Source organism: Amphiprion ocellaris, chromosome 12 (assembly GCF_022539595.1).
Source record: "Amphiprion ocellaris isolate individual 3 ecotype Okinawa chromosome 12, ASM2253959v1, whole genome shotgun sequence".
Taxonomy (NCBI): domain Eukaryota; kingdom Metazoa; phylum Chordata; class Actinopteri; family Pomacentridae; genus Amphiprion; species Amphiprion ocellaris.
The window spans coordinates 12,477,323-12,492,678 of record NC_072777.1 but is presented as its reverse complement, the minus strand read 5'-3'; the positions used below and the strand labels follow the sequence as shown (position 1 = coordinate 12,492,678).

The following is a 15,356-nucleotide window of genomic DNA, read 5'->3' as shown; positions in this document are numbered from 1 at the left end:
ACTGAGTAAAAGGGAGCTTATCAGCACACACACAAACCAAACTCCAGTAGCCTGCAGGTGTAAACAAACACATCAAAAACACACAACACTACAGATCAGCTCTCAGTATTACAGGTATGTACACACACAAACACACACACACAGAAAGAGAGTGAGAGTTAAACACAGCAGAAGCTCCTGGAGCTCGTAATGAATCCCCTATCTGTACTAAAACAAATTTAGATTATGGAACCAAACACGTTTTCATAGAGAAACCACCAAATTACAATCCGTCTGTCCGCTAAGAAATTAAATTAAACCAAAATAGAAATCCTCTTAGCGGAGCGCCGTCCTCGCCGGCTGGAAAAACGCTCAGCAGGAAGATAAGGAGCTTGCCGCTTTGACAGCAGCCTCCCACTTATATATTTCAGGAGATAAAAACTTCCAGGCACTTGTGGAAAGCGTAGGTCCAGTGTAGTCGTGCTGAGATCATGTGGAACACAAACACGCCTTTTTTTGCTGAGCTGCTGTTTCCATTATGCTTGCAATAATAAAAGCGCTCTCATACTTTGATCTCTTCTTACACTCCTTATATTGTAATTTTTTTTTGTTTACCGTACAGTATGTCTCAAATTCAACTTTACCTAAGTTATAGGTCCATAAAGTTTGAGAGCTAAGTTTCACCACATTACTACAAGTATGACAGCATCTGCTGGTATATTTTTTATATTTGTTTAGTATATATATTTATATACTTGTCAGCAAATCTCACCAAAAGACCAAAACCAACGATGAGTTGATCCTCATAATAAGTGTTGTGTACAATAATTTGTTAGTTAAAGTTAAGTAAAAATCAGTGTGCTTAGAGCCGAGGAGAGCTTAAGGTGTGATGGGTAATTAGCATATTCTATGGTCAGCACATGAGGCTATTTTAGCTGTTTAAATAATGTATAGATTCTTGCTATCCTTTTAAAAAGCTAATGTACTGAATTTGTAGGTGCTACTAGAGGTTTAATGTTATTCTGTTACTTAAAATAACCATGTTTTTGTTATACAGGGACGGTATTGGCATTGCATATTCAGTCCATTGTGGTATGTTTATTGTCTATTTTTTATTTAGCTACAAGACTACTGAAATGATAGCTTAAGGCTTAAGGCAAACAAATCCAGCTGGAACATTCATTTTCTTATTTGGACACCTGGGTGTGAGCCGGCGTGTTCACTGTGTCATCGAAGGTTGCCATTCAGCTCATGGTCACCCAGCTCTCTGATAGGCCCTATATGTGGGTGTTCATCGGGTGACTGGCAGTTACTGTGAACATGACTAAGCCCTGGATGGTTGCTGCTGCTGCTGCTGCTGCTGCTGCTGTGGCTGGTTGGGGTGAGCACAGCGGCTTACAGCTTCACAACTCATGAAGGAAGCTAAAATCTGTTAGTGCAACTGGTGCGTACATCACAGTGTGTGGACGTGTACAATGTTTTGACATGTATCCCGCAGATGATGAGATGTATGAAGTCTGACTCAGTGATAGCATATCTGCTGCATCCAACACTGCGTGCGTGTGTGCACAAGTGTGTGTCTCTACACATCCGTATGTGTACGCTAATGTGCGTAAGTGCACATTGTCAATCGCCTGCGTCATCTGCTGTGCTACCGGAGGAGGGAAATTCACTGTCAAGCTAACATAAGGCAACTGAGAAATGCGTGTGTTTGTCAGTGTGTGTGTGTGTGTGTGTGTGTGTGTGTGTGTGTGTGTGTGAGAAAATTGAGAAGGGTGTATAGGAGGAGAAACCAGGGATACTCTTACACATTAATCTGTTAGCAGGGAGGTAGGGGGTTGATAGTGCTCATTTATCTCGTATAAGACAGCGATGAAGTGTGTGTGTGTGTGTGTGTGTGTGTGTGTGTGTGTGTGTGTGTGTGTGTGTGTGTGTGTGTGTGTGTGTGTGTGTGTGTGTGTGTGGATGAGGGGGGTTTGCTGTTATGTGATTATCTGTTAACTCAGTTACCGTGTAGCTGTAGATCTCAGTAGCACTTGGCAGGGGGAAATGATAGCACCCCATGCTCTGTTAGGACTGAAAAAAAAAGAAAAACTGCAGAGAAATCCTTGACTGAGGTTCTTAGAAACACCTTTTCTACTGCGAACTCACTGAGGTGCCTCCCACATTTTGGCGAGGTTCCCGAGAGAGAGCATTTTCCTTAAATTCAAGGAGGTGTGACAGAAATTTGTAGAAAGAACACAAAAAGTGTGAGAAAGCAAGTGCTGAAGGACTGGTTAGAAGGATAATAAGACAAGAAAATATTGCAGTTTGAAATTATTGTGTTTTAGTCAAGTGTTCACGTTTATCTCGAACAGCAACATTTCGACATCTACCCCGACATTTCACAAAGAAGTACAGGTGTTACATGTCATGACTTGAGTTGACTTTTGAAAGGTTTTGATGCTATACCAATATGACACCAAAGTTTCAATTTCAAGTCTCAAACATTACTCTTCTTGCTACGTTTGCATTTAGGCATGTAAACATGTACACAAAGCAAGCAAAACATTTGAAGTTTTCATCCATGGATGGGTTTGCATATCTAGTAATAGTTGTCACCACTATCTAGAGAAACTTCACCACCAGAAATCACTTTTTGCTTGTCAGGTGGTATCTTGGCAAAGCAGCGCAGAAGCAACTCAGCAATGAGCCTTACACACACACTTAAAAACGGAATATGAAGACACAAAAACAAGAGGAACTTTCAGATTACCACTCCAAAGGAAAGCACCAGTAGAGAAATCACAGCAGGTTTAGAGAAGAGGCTCCAGGTCTGTTATTTTCCCAGTGGGGCAATGATAACCTAAAGATTAGAGAAGCAAGTTTTTGACCTGAAGATGTTAGGTTGGACTCAGTATACCCTGAAGGCTGCAAGAAATCTGTAAATCTAGCAAGACTTGTAACCCCTGACAGTAAGATACTGGCTGCACTGGATGGATCCACAGGGATGAATGCAATGCTGATGTAATTTCTACTTTTTTAGCATTTGTCGGCCTATTTTTCATGTCAATAAAAAAGCGTCCTGTCAGTGTTCAAGGGATTTTTTTATGTCCTTTATTTAAATCAAATTTATCAAGCAGTTCCTTTTCGATCATTAACCAACTGCATTTTTTTCAACTGCAAGAACTTAAACTTGTTTAGGAACGTCATGTTAGAAGCTACTACTAATTATTGGCCAGACTTACTAACTTGTTAGCAACTTGCAGGTTGGTGATCCCTGGGATTTAAATATTGTGTCCCTTTTCAGCAAATTGATAAAAGTCACACATGTCCCTAGAATGATTCTTAAATTTTTCAACTCAAAATACAACATTGGTTAATTTCACCACCACATAACCCCTGCTTTTAGCGTTATTGTAAATGGGTTGTTTTAATGTCTCTAATTTTGAATACAGCTGAGCTGCTGCTGTCCCTGTCCCCTTCAGGAAGAAGACTCTCTCTGCCTTTGTGGCACCCTCAAGTTTTTAAGAAACACTAGGCAAAATAGAAATGGACTTACAGTATATAGGACCTTTTATTTTCTAGAAGTAGTAGAAACTTGATTTTTCAAAAAAAAGATCTATGTGCACAATAACATTTAGAATAGTTTTTGTAACAGAGTTTTATGTCTGCTTAAAAAAAACTTCCCCCAGACATTAAAAAAGGGGGAGGAGCCAAACTAGATTTAGTGTAACAATAACAAAAATGGATCCTAACAGGAGTGTTGACACTGAAAATGCTTAAAATATATATTCATACACATATGATGGACCACAGCTTTGTAACCATGAACTCATCGGCAAGAAATGTATTAGCAGTGTGAACACAGGTGTCTTGGTGAGTGGCTGACATTTGATAACATTAGCTAACATGTTACATCACAGTATATTAAAGTTTGCTATCATATATCAGAACATAACACAACTAGTATTGGCATGAGTACTGATACTTACTGGAGCAGAAACTGATGTGCAAAGATCAACTGGTCATATATCACTTGTCTAACACAGATCTACACTATTGTTTACATGGAAGAGTTTTTGGGTGGTCTACTGGCTCAGTCGTGTGGCGGCCTGGACACCAGTTGTTTCATTTTATTCTAGGTACCTACACATGTGTGTCTGTACTTTAAGTGACCAAAGTCAATATTCTTACAGCGACAATATATGCAGTCAGAGTGTGACAGGGTTCCCCAGATATTAGACCTGCAAGAATTTTAAATTTTGATCTGCTTTTTCAATTGCGTGGCACAACCACTGAAGAACCAGATCAACTCCTGGCAACAATTTGTCCCCTAAGAAATGCTTGGTTGATATGTTTTTATATCTTACCTTTGAGGATCAATTCAAACTGCTGCAAACTGTCAGTTCATGCAGGCATTTGGCTGTATTGCATGTGTCTGTGTTGCAGAGCCTGTGGCTTAAAAACTGCGGTGTTTTGGGTAGGTGTGGAAAGCCTTTTCTTTTAAGGCTTTTTATTTTTATTTTTTATTTTTGGGAGGGAGTGCACATTGTCCAGGTTGCTACTGTGCATTGGAGGAGGGCTCTGTCACTTTCTCAAGTTTGAAGGAGGTACAGCAGAGAGTATGTGAGGAAGGTGATGAGAGGAGAGCTACAAACGGCTTAGGGAATGATAGGGAGATAGAAGAGAAGGTGCTAAGAGAAAGAGGAGGAAGAAAAGTCAAGAGGAGATTAGGAAAGGAGAGAAGGAGAGGTAAAGGAGGAGGAGAGGATAGGAGATGAGGGAGATGCCACAAGCTGCTGAGAGGAGAGATAATTGCCACATGCAGAGCTTTAGAGTGTGTGTGTGTGTGTGTGTGTGTGTGTGTGTGTGTGTGTGTGTGTGTGTGTGTGTGTGTGTGTGTGTGTGTGTGTGTGTGTGTGTGTGTGTATATAAACCACTCCACTTCAGTGCTCTGCTATTATCTCGGTGAACAGGGGAACCTCCCTCCGTCTGCTCTCCGACAGACAGTCTATAAGCCCAACAACTGCTTTACTGCAGGGATTAGATCCAAGTATGAAGACAATGGGCTGATACAGTACAGGGAGGAAACATGTTCCACGGTACCACACAATGAGTTGATATGGCAACAAGAACTGTGTAAGAAAAATGTTTTAATACAAGACCAAAGAAAGCAGTGGAAAAGCATTGTTCAGTATAAGACAAATGGGTGGAACAAAAACTGTTTTATATATTGCAGCATAAGATAAGTGGTTTCATGGAACTTTTGGTAAGGTGCCATGCCAAGAAAAATACCTTGGTATCTTTTGTGAGTGTATTGTTTCACTGTTTTTAAATGTACAGTATTAGGTATGCAATGAAGGGCTAATCACATTTTAATGAAATACTCCAAAAGTTTGCAGCTAGCTTGCAGGTATTATCTTGCCTCAGCAGCACTTTGTGTTAGCTGTTTACATTTGTCAATGACTTATTTGACTGTACAGCCTACCACTGTGAAATGTCTTATTTCAGTTGATCTAGTTAAATTATAGATTATCGATATTTTTAAAAATATATTTGTAGAAGAAAATGGGTTTATTATGAATTTACCCACCATTCTTTTATTTTAACTGCTTGAGCCTATTTATCAAAGTAGACAGGTAATGATTTGGATGTTAATACAGCGATGGAAAACACACACAGGAATCTGAATAAATAAGGATGAAGAAATTATCTCAATTTGACACATTACAAAAAAACAAAGCAAATAAACAGATGGTGACTATGAAGCATAATGAGACTACTGCACTACACTGTGTTTGGCTTGGACCAGACGTCACCGGACAAGGATGAAGATTAACACTTTTTTTGTTGACAACATAATTCCATATGTATTCTTTTCTAGTTTTGATGTCTTCAGTATTAATCTTCCATGTAAATAAATAATTAAATAAAAAATTTATTTCATGTTTAGAATTCATGACCAGCAATTCTTGACCCATTGGTGGAAAAAAATCATCTCATATTAATATGGTGGGTTTCATTTTGCACGAATGAACTGCCGATGTGTTTAGACGGTTGTTTTCTTTCACAGAGATTCTGTAGTTAACCATAGATGATCGAGAACAGCTTAGCAGTGCAGATGGCCAGAGTACAGTCAGATACAGCAGAGACAGGTGCACATTTCCACCCATTTAAATGTCATTTCAAAGTTAATCTGTATTTGTGGACAAGACGAGTTTTTTTGGAGCATTTGGCCTCAACTTTTTGTGCTTTTGCTCAGCTCTACAAGTATAACTATGGGCATGGCTAGATACCAGAGGAGGTTTTTGAGAAAGTGTTATTTTAAAGAGATTCCATACGCATCAGGCTATGAGAAAAATGTCTCCACTTTGAGACTGTGACATTAAAAGAGTGCAAAATTATCTTTCTCTCCTCTGAAGCACAACTGAACAACACACCACCCTGCACACATTTGTCATTTTCTTTGTTTTGCCAGGGTGTGAGATGTGATAATGCTCCAGTGTTTTGTTGTCACTGCTCCAAAATGGAGTCATCTTTTTTGCAACCATCGACAGAAACAGTGCTCTGTAGGGAAAAAAACTGACAATCCATTCAGTCGGTCACTAATTATTTAGTTACATTTTGGCCCAGTATCCTTTACCACCTCTCAATAATTAGATCATGCATTCAGTCAGTAACCCCTTCCATGTACACTATATTGCCAAAAGTATTCGCTCACCCATCCAAATAATCAGAATCAGGTGTTCCAATTACTTCCATGGCCACAGGTGTATAAAATTAAGCACCTAGGCATGCAGACTGCTTTTACAAACATTTGTGAAAGTATGGGTCGCTCTCAGGAGCTCAGTGAATTCCAGCAGGGAACTGTGATAGGATGCCACCTGTGCAACAAATCCAGTCGTGACATTTCCTGGCTCCTAAATATTCCACAGTCAACTGTCAGCTGTATTATAAGAAAGTGGAAGTGTGTGGGAACGACAGCAACTCAGCCACCAAGTGGTAGGCCACATAAACTGACAGAGCGGGGTCAGCGGATGCTGAGGAGCATAGTGCCAAGAGGTTGCCAACTTTCTGCAGAGTCAATCGCTACAGACCTTCAAACTTCATGTGGCCTTCAGATTAGCTCAAGAACAGTGCTTCAGCAGAGAGCTTCATGGAATGGGTTTCCATGGCCGAGCAGCTGCATCCAAGCCATACGTCACCAAGTGCAATGCAAAGTGTCGGATACAGTGGTGTAAAGCACGCCACCACTGGACTCTAGAGCAGTGGAGACACATTTTCTGGAGTGACGAATCATGCTTCTCCATCTGGCAATCTGATGGATGAGTCTGGGTTTGGCGGTTGCCAGGAGAACGATACTTGTCGGACTGCATTGTACCAAGTGTAAAGTTTGGTGGAGGGGGGATTCTGGTGTGGGGTTGTTTTTCAGGAGCTGGGCTTGGCCCCTCATTTCCAGTGAAAGGAACTCTGAATGCTTCAACATACCAAGACATTTTGGACAATTCCATGCTCCCAACTTTGTGGGAACAGTTTGGAGCTGGCCCCTTCCTCTTCCAACATGACTGTGCACCAGTTCACAAAGCAAGGTCCATAAAGACATGAATGACAGAGTCTGGTGTGGATGAACTTGACTGGTCTGCACAGAGTCCTGACCTCAACCCCATAGAACACCTTTGGGATGAATTAGAGCAGAGACTGAGAGCCAGGCCTTCTGGTCCAACATCGGTGTGTGACCTCACAAATGCGCTTCTGGAAGAATGGTGAAAAATTCCCATAAACACACTCCTAAACCTTGTGGACAGCCTTCCCAGAAGAGTTGAAGGACCGACGTCATATTGAACCCTATGGATTAGCAATGGGATGTCACTTATGTTCATATGCGAGTCAAGGCAGGTGAGCGAATACTTTTGGCAATATAATGTATGTGTGTGTTTTTGTCTGCAAAGTGTGACTGTGTGTGTTTCATGTGCACACTGGCGTCAGCGTCCTTTCACACTCAGTCAACCACTTAGTCATGTTTCCATGAATCACAACATGCAGCCAAACATTAATCACTGTATTAGCTTTGGTGCCTCCCACGTTAACACGTCTCATCTTTCTCAGATCACAAGTGATGGAAAAACAGATAGAAACAACCCTCTGAACTCTGACACTGAGCGATTTTTATTTTGTCTCGTCAAGCTCATTTACTTGATTACCTGCTCCAGTGGTGAATGATCACAGTCTGCTATCAAAAGCAGATGGTGAGAATGTAAAACAACCTTGAGGCTCAGATTTTCTGTGAACTGATGTTCACAAAAATGCTAGGATGAGAAAATACACATTTGACCTCCAAAAAGTTTAAACACCATCCACTTCTCCTTGTTTGTTTTCTCCAGATGTCTAGACATTTAGATTAGAAATGGTTTACTAGAACTTTGGTCGAACACTGAATGTTTTTTTAAAAAAATGTATTTGTCACATATAGCTGTTGTTTCAATCAGCCTGGTTCCAGACCTCCAAATAAATGCCCACATCTTAGATTTTTTTGTTTTTGCTGATTCAAAGAAGTCTGGGGGCATGGTTATTGATGACCATATCCCTGGCTGGAAATAAAAAACAAAATAGTGTCAGCTTTTTTTCATGGCATTAAAAAATAGGGATACATCTTCCTGTGCCAATGACAGAAATATGATGAGAGAAACCTGCCACAAAAATAGAAACATGGATGAACTCGATCAAAACAGCTGAACAGGTTATTATAAATGCATTTTGAAAAACAGGAACTCCAAAATCAAGATGTTTCTCTCTGTGACTCGACAAACAATAACTGATTCCAGTGACCAGATCACTGATCACTGATCACTAGCCTCCTTTGAGGGGACTAAACATGACATACACAGTATGATCCAAAAGTCTGAGACCACAACAAAAATCTGTTTTATGTAAACCTGGAACTAATCTGAATGTAAGGATTTAGAAATACTTGCACCTTGTTTTCAGTTGTCTTTGTTTAGTAGCCATAAATTTGGAGGAAGCAAATGTATCCCTTGAAAAATGGAAGGAAACTTCACTGCAGCCATGGTTAAAAGGTTGATGTTTTTCCCTCCAGTTGTATGGTATGTGCACACAGAGCATGTGGTGAAAACAGAACCAGTTATGCATGGCAAGAAAGAAGTGAGGAGGTTAACTGTATAGAGTCAGTTTTCGAAAATATTTTAAATCTTGTGAACCACTATGCACACTCACCTTACATTACACAGTAAATCAACCTGTAGCTTTTTTTCAACTATAAACAAAAATGTGTGTGGTGTAGCGTTACTAAAATATAGCTGTACCTCAGGCTTCCAGCGTTGTCACAGTGACGGTCAGAAGGCAGATTGTTATGTTATTCTGAACAAAGAGAGGCTTTCTCAGCATCAGATTATGACTAGAAAGATTTCTCAGAGTTCAGTGCATTAAGCTTCGAGACACTTTGTGGGAACTAGATCAGTTGTATCTACAGTAGGATCAGGTGAATCGAAAGTGAGCACGCCATCACAAGATCAATACAGCAAGCTTTGTTCACTGAGAGATAGAAGAGAAACCTCATCACATAAATTGAATTTGCTAAATAAAGAACATGGCAGCTTTATCAAGAATTGAATAATTACTGATAATAATTATCTGTTTTTATTCCCTTGTGTTTGATTTGGTTATTTCCGAGATGAAAGCAGCATGTTGCACAATTTAATATAATTTAGTATATTGATAGAAGTCTGTAAGTGGTATTAATTATTCATTACTAGAAATATTGTTTCTCTCATCATTTGAAATTACAACATAAAATATTTCATCGATTAGTTTTCAAGTGGCCGAATGTAATCTGCAGCCGTGACTGGTTCATTGTGGAAAATTATTAAATTACTTTGATTGTCATGAAAATTCCTTTTCACTACAATGAAACAGCTTGATCTGACTGTAACACTTTCACTCAGATATGTCAGAAACTTAGAACAAGGTTTGGATACTTGAATAGTCAGACACGGATTCAGTTACATTTCACCAGTGTAATGACTGGATCCACTGTCCTCTAATGTCCTCTGCCTAATATTGAACTCTTGTTCACTGGTCCTGAACGTTTCCGTGTCAGAAAACACGATGACTCCTGTTACGTTTACCACTGTTTACACTGAATCAACAAACAGCACAAGCCATGGCAGAGAGCTCTCTGTGAGGTGAGGAAATCCCCTTGGTGTATTATGGGTAATCTGCTGATGTGGAACCTGAGCTCCGAAGCACCCCGGTGCTCTACAACAGCGCAGAGTGACAGTGACGCTAAGCGGCTTTACCGTAGCTAGTGCTTCAGCTAACCGGCCTGTTCTGAGACGACTGCTTGTCCAAACAATCCTGGAGCATACGACGTTACAACTCTATCTGCTCTGATACATGATTAGAGTTGTTTGACTCTTGTTTTGCAATCAGTGCTTTTGGATTCTGCCCTTTTTCCATCTCAGCAGTGGTTCTCTTACTTTTTATCTGCATTATATGCTTTGTTGGTGAGTGCAGAGAATTACAGGGAATTACATGATGAGAAAACACACAGACACATGAAACATGAAGCAGAGCTGCTCCTTGAAGGAGGCTGAGATGATGGATCCGAGTGAAACTGTGATGTGTCGTTGATTTCACCTCCTAAATCCACTTTCAGGAAGAGGAGGAGGCAGATTAAAGGCAGAGTTTTTAAGCCTTCGTATATTTCAGGCATGGATAGTGAAACTTAAAGAAACAGTTCTGCCTGAATTACCTTAACATGCTCCTATTGAAGTTGTGTTTTGCACTGCTGCATCCACTGTGTTTAATGTCTCTCAGCAGAAACAGACAAAGAAGGCTGGAATAAAGTGGGGCTGCTACAAACACAGTGTGTAAAGCTCATGACAAAATAACACTGAGGGCTCATTGTGATTACATCTGGTGAACCTCCACATTCAATGTTTCATACATTAATTTTGTCGGTTTGGTAGATGATGAACAGGAAATTATATTCAAGGTGAAACTCACATGTGACCTTGGATGTGGTAATGCAAGACGACCTGGCTTTGTTTTGGGGAACCATTACCCAAATTGATGTTGTTGCACCTTAGTAAGTCCAAACATTAAGGGTGATAAATTTGTCTGACGCCATAGATGTCACGATGTAAGTGTATTTGGGAACCCCTGAGAGATCACGCAGCACGACTCGGGAAGCAGTTCAAACAGAATTTATTGCGCAGAGTCTATTAACAGTCACCGGCACTCACTAGCAGAATGGAGGGGATGGGGTCAGGCTAAGGAGAGCGGCAGTCCGGGTGGCCCTCGTCGACCGGTCGGGGCAGTCCAGGGAGGGGGGAAGGGTCCACGCCCTTACTTGTATTGGCTAGGGCGGCAGGGGTCCAGTCAGGGGTTCACTCAAGGACAGCAGGGAGGAGAACGTGGGCTGCACCGGCGGCTGGTGGGCTTCCCAGGACTCGTTGGTCTCGAGCCTGTCCACGAACTTAACAGTACGATCCACCATCCCCTGCCGTGTGAAGCCGGTCTTTATCACGGCAGATGGAAATGCGCTACAGGTGTGGGACTCCCGCAGTCGTGACCAATCCACTGATCAGCAGCTGCAGGGAGCCCCACAGACCGGCAACAAGCAGGGGAACAGGCGACCGACAGAGGGGCGGGGCTGAGCCCAGCCTCTAACAATAGAATATGATTTAATACTCAACAAACCATTTAAGTGACTCAGTGTACCCTTTATGGAAGCAAGTGCATGTGTTTTGTCTTTCTGTTCAGTGTAGTGGTTTGTTGTTATATGTTTTTATTGTGAAGCCTGATAAAAAATCATAAATAAAAATGAATGAACAAGTAACTATAGCCTGCTTGGTATCGTGACAAGTGCAGCAGATCACACCCAGCTGTTACGTAAATGTGGTTAGAATATGAACACAGCTACAATCCCTCGCCCTGTGCCACATCGCTTACCTCGTCTTGGCATGACGACATCATTAAACCACTGTGGCTGCATGTGTGTCTCCACACCTACGGTGTTTTTGCTGCAGTGCTGCTACTACCAGCTCTATCTTTCTACTCTTAAGTTTGCCTTTGATAATGGCCATCAATAATAGAATGTTTAATTTCATTTCATTATAAATTTAATTTATTTTTAGTTTGGTTTTCTCTTTTCTCTCAGACCAAGACAGACAGACACAGAGTACGCTGGAACAATACCACATTTCACCTATCTTATTGACTTAATATAATTATAGCCTAGATTAGGTTTACGCTTTGACGATATAAAATGCAGATGACCTCCACTTTCTCCTTGAACCCTCTGAACCTCAAGAAGTTTCCGTGTTTTTTGCTCCAGTCACATTTTTACTTACTCTGGGCTCATTATTCACTGCAATATGAAGTTCTGCACCTCTATGGAAACATCACAAGCATGGCTAGAAATAAAGAGAATACAAAAAGAATCCTATTTTTGTACAGTATAACAAATTTATAATGCCATTAATCAGAAAAAAATTAATAATTATTTTGCCAAAATTTGGGGAAAAAAATTGAATAAATAACATTGTACAACAACTATACAACAATAAAGAACAACTGGAAAGAACATGTGGCTCTACATACTATAGATATTTTATTACTTGCATTTGTAATTTCCTTTCTTCCATGGTAAATATAACAAGAAAAGCACTCAGAGAGCGCAGTACTCCGACAAAGCTGCTCAGTTGTATCTAGGACTTGACCCGAATATCCAAATATTCAGTCGTTATGGTGGTATCTGAATATTTACTTTGAGATCCGAATATTCGGATTACCCCCCACCCCCCCCATTTCCAATGGATAAGTCCCGATAAGTCTGCAATGGTCGATTTGTAGTAGGATCACAATCATGTGATCTTCAGCAGGCAGCTGAAGTAGTGTTCACTTGTTGTCATAGTTACAGTGACGCCATGCCGCTATCTCACAATGATACAGAAATCTTTAACAAATCCGTGGATCCAGACTATAAGCTGCATCACTGCCAAAATCTAATCAGTTTCATCCAAATTCATTAGTCCGTTTTTGAGTAATATCGATAACAGACAGACAAACGTACGCCGATCGTCACATAACTCTGCCATTCTTGCTGGAGTAATAAAGTGATTGTGATTAACTATCACAATTCTAAACTTAGATTTGGTTAAGTTGTCAGATGGAACAACATGCCACAGATGAGTAGTTCCAGAACTACCGGAAAAACCCAACAATTCTTCCTGTTTTTACAGTTTCTGCCTGTGAAACATGATGATAATCTTTTAACGATTACATGCCATTCAAACCCACCAGCGAGTTTAGGGGTTCAGAGGGTTACATGCAGTTTTAATAAATAATCTGACATATTCAGATATGTCCTTGATTCTGAAACCAACCTAGTGCAGAGTGTCAGTTATATAATGCTGCTGGTATGAAGTCTTTCAACAGATCTTCTTGAGAACCACATGCGCCATGAATGAAAATAGGCTCAATGCCGAAACTCTAGATGACATGCCACTGCGGTGAGACTTGAGTCATGCCTCAGACCTATGTGTCACACAGGCTGTTTGGCTCTTTCATCCTGTTGTCATGGCTGCTCAAATGACTAGCTAGACTAGCCTGTCATGCACAGGTGAGGTAGCAGTGTGGCTCAGATCTTCTCAATGCAGCGATGCCTTTTCCCCCAACAAGAATTATTGGGGGTATTGTTAAGATTCAGTCATTTAAAGCCATCAGTAATTTGTGTTTTTTTTTGTGTGTAATACACATTCACATTGGTGTAGGTGTTCTACTTTTTTTTGTATTATGCCTATCATGACATTTACAGGGTGCTTTAACATAGCACAGTATCACCAATGGCTCAATGTAAAGAAAACACCACAAAATAGAATAATTAATACAGATACTGCAAATTTATATAGAAAAACTCTTCCACTTGTACTATTGGATTGTGATGTAGTATCATCTCTACTTTCTTTTTCTAGTTCCTTAAATCTGTTGCCAATTAAAGCAAACCTACTGTAAGAAAGTATCTGTATAAAAGAACTGAGAGGCCACCTGGGAAGAGATGCACATTCCAAAATTCACATAATTACAGTAGCTCTGTTACTGCAGACTGACGAAAGCAAGTCAGAGCAGGTATGTGTGAATCCTGTTTATGATTCAGAAGCCTAAATTGAGGCCTGTTAAATATGTAGAACTGAAAATGAAAAGATCACCTTGTTAAGCACGACAGACTCACTGCAGGGTCACATGTCAATACGTGTACGATCCAGCATGGCCTCTGTGTGGCTTGTACAGCAATGTAACACGTCAGTATTAGCGATAAATTCATTCAGTGACAAGCTTGAAAATGCTATGATTATATTATTTCTTACTTAAATAAGGAATCAATTGTATGTACTATCTCCCTAGATGTGGCTTTAAATGGGGCTGTGTAATGCCCCTATGCAGGTGTGTATGTGTGTGTGTCGCAGAGGTTGTGGCAGCCATTGATCGTTCCAGTCACATATTGATCTGTCGTCATTGATTGGGTGGTGTAAGTGCCTGTCAACCATCCTGTCACCGCCAGTCCTCACATGAAAGATTGCCGTTACATCCACTTGTTCTTGTCCTCCTGTGCTCTGTGTGTGTCTGTGTGTCTATTGAGCAGCAGCAATCATCTTCTTTTCCTGATGGTGTTATCCTCTCTTTTTACTCTTTCCCATTCCTCCATTTTCTGTCTGTTTTTTCCACTCTCCTCCATTTTCTGTCATTTCTGCTTCAGGCCATATTTAAATTGAGCCGAACCCAAAGGGTAGTCAATACTGTCTGATCCCTGCAGGTGTGTGTTCTGTGTGTGTTGGGATTTTAAAGAATATCAAAGTAAGAGGTGGATAGGGAAAAAAAAAGGCAAGAGAAAGGGAGACAGATAGCAAGACTGACAGTTCAACACTAATCCAAATGAGCTGGTATTACAAATACCGTTTTCATGAAGTAATCTATGACTTCTGTACACCACCAGTGAGAACGTATATCTTAGCTGTGAAAATGTGACTGTGAGACTCCAATTTAGTTTGTGCTGAATAGCATAAGAATCAATAGTAGAAAGCTTTTATGGAAGTGACTGTTTTGCATCATCCAATTTCTCATTCATTGAATTTGCTTTTATTTAATAAAGTCGTCCCTCACCATATCGCGGTTCACTTTTCACAGTCTTACTGTATCTTATCTTTTTAAATTGTATATATCTGATTTTGTATCGCGGATTTTTCGCTATAACATGGAATTTTGCAGTACATAGGTATTTTTATATATTTATTATTTTAATTATTTTTGCGGTAAAACAAGCATTTTCTAGCCAAAAATATTGAAAACAATATAAAATATATATATATAAAAAATAA

At 40.2% G+C, this 15,356-nt stretch overlaps 1 protein-coding gene across 1 annotated transcript in view; it reads left to right on the top strand.

Moving 5' to 3' along the window:
- The window catches only part of galnt14 (UDP-N-acetyl-alpha-D-galactosamine:polypeptide N-acetylgalactosaminyltransferase 14 (GalNAc-T14)), a 193,590-nt gene that overhangs the window by 42,396 nt on the left and 135,838 nt on the right, over positions 1–15,356 (top strand). The gene's annotated exons all lie outside the window — the stretch shown is intronic.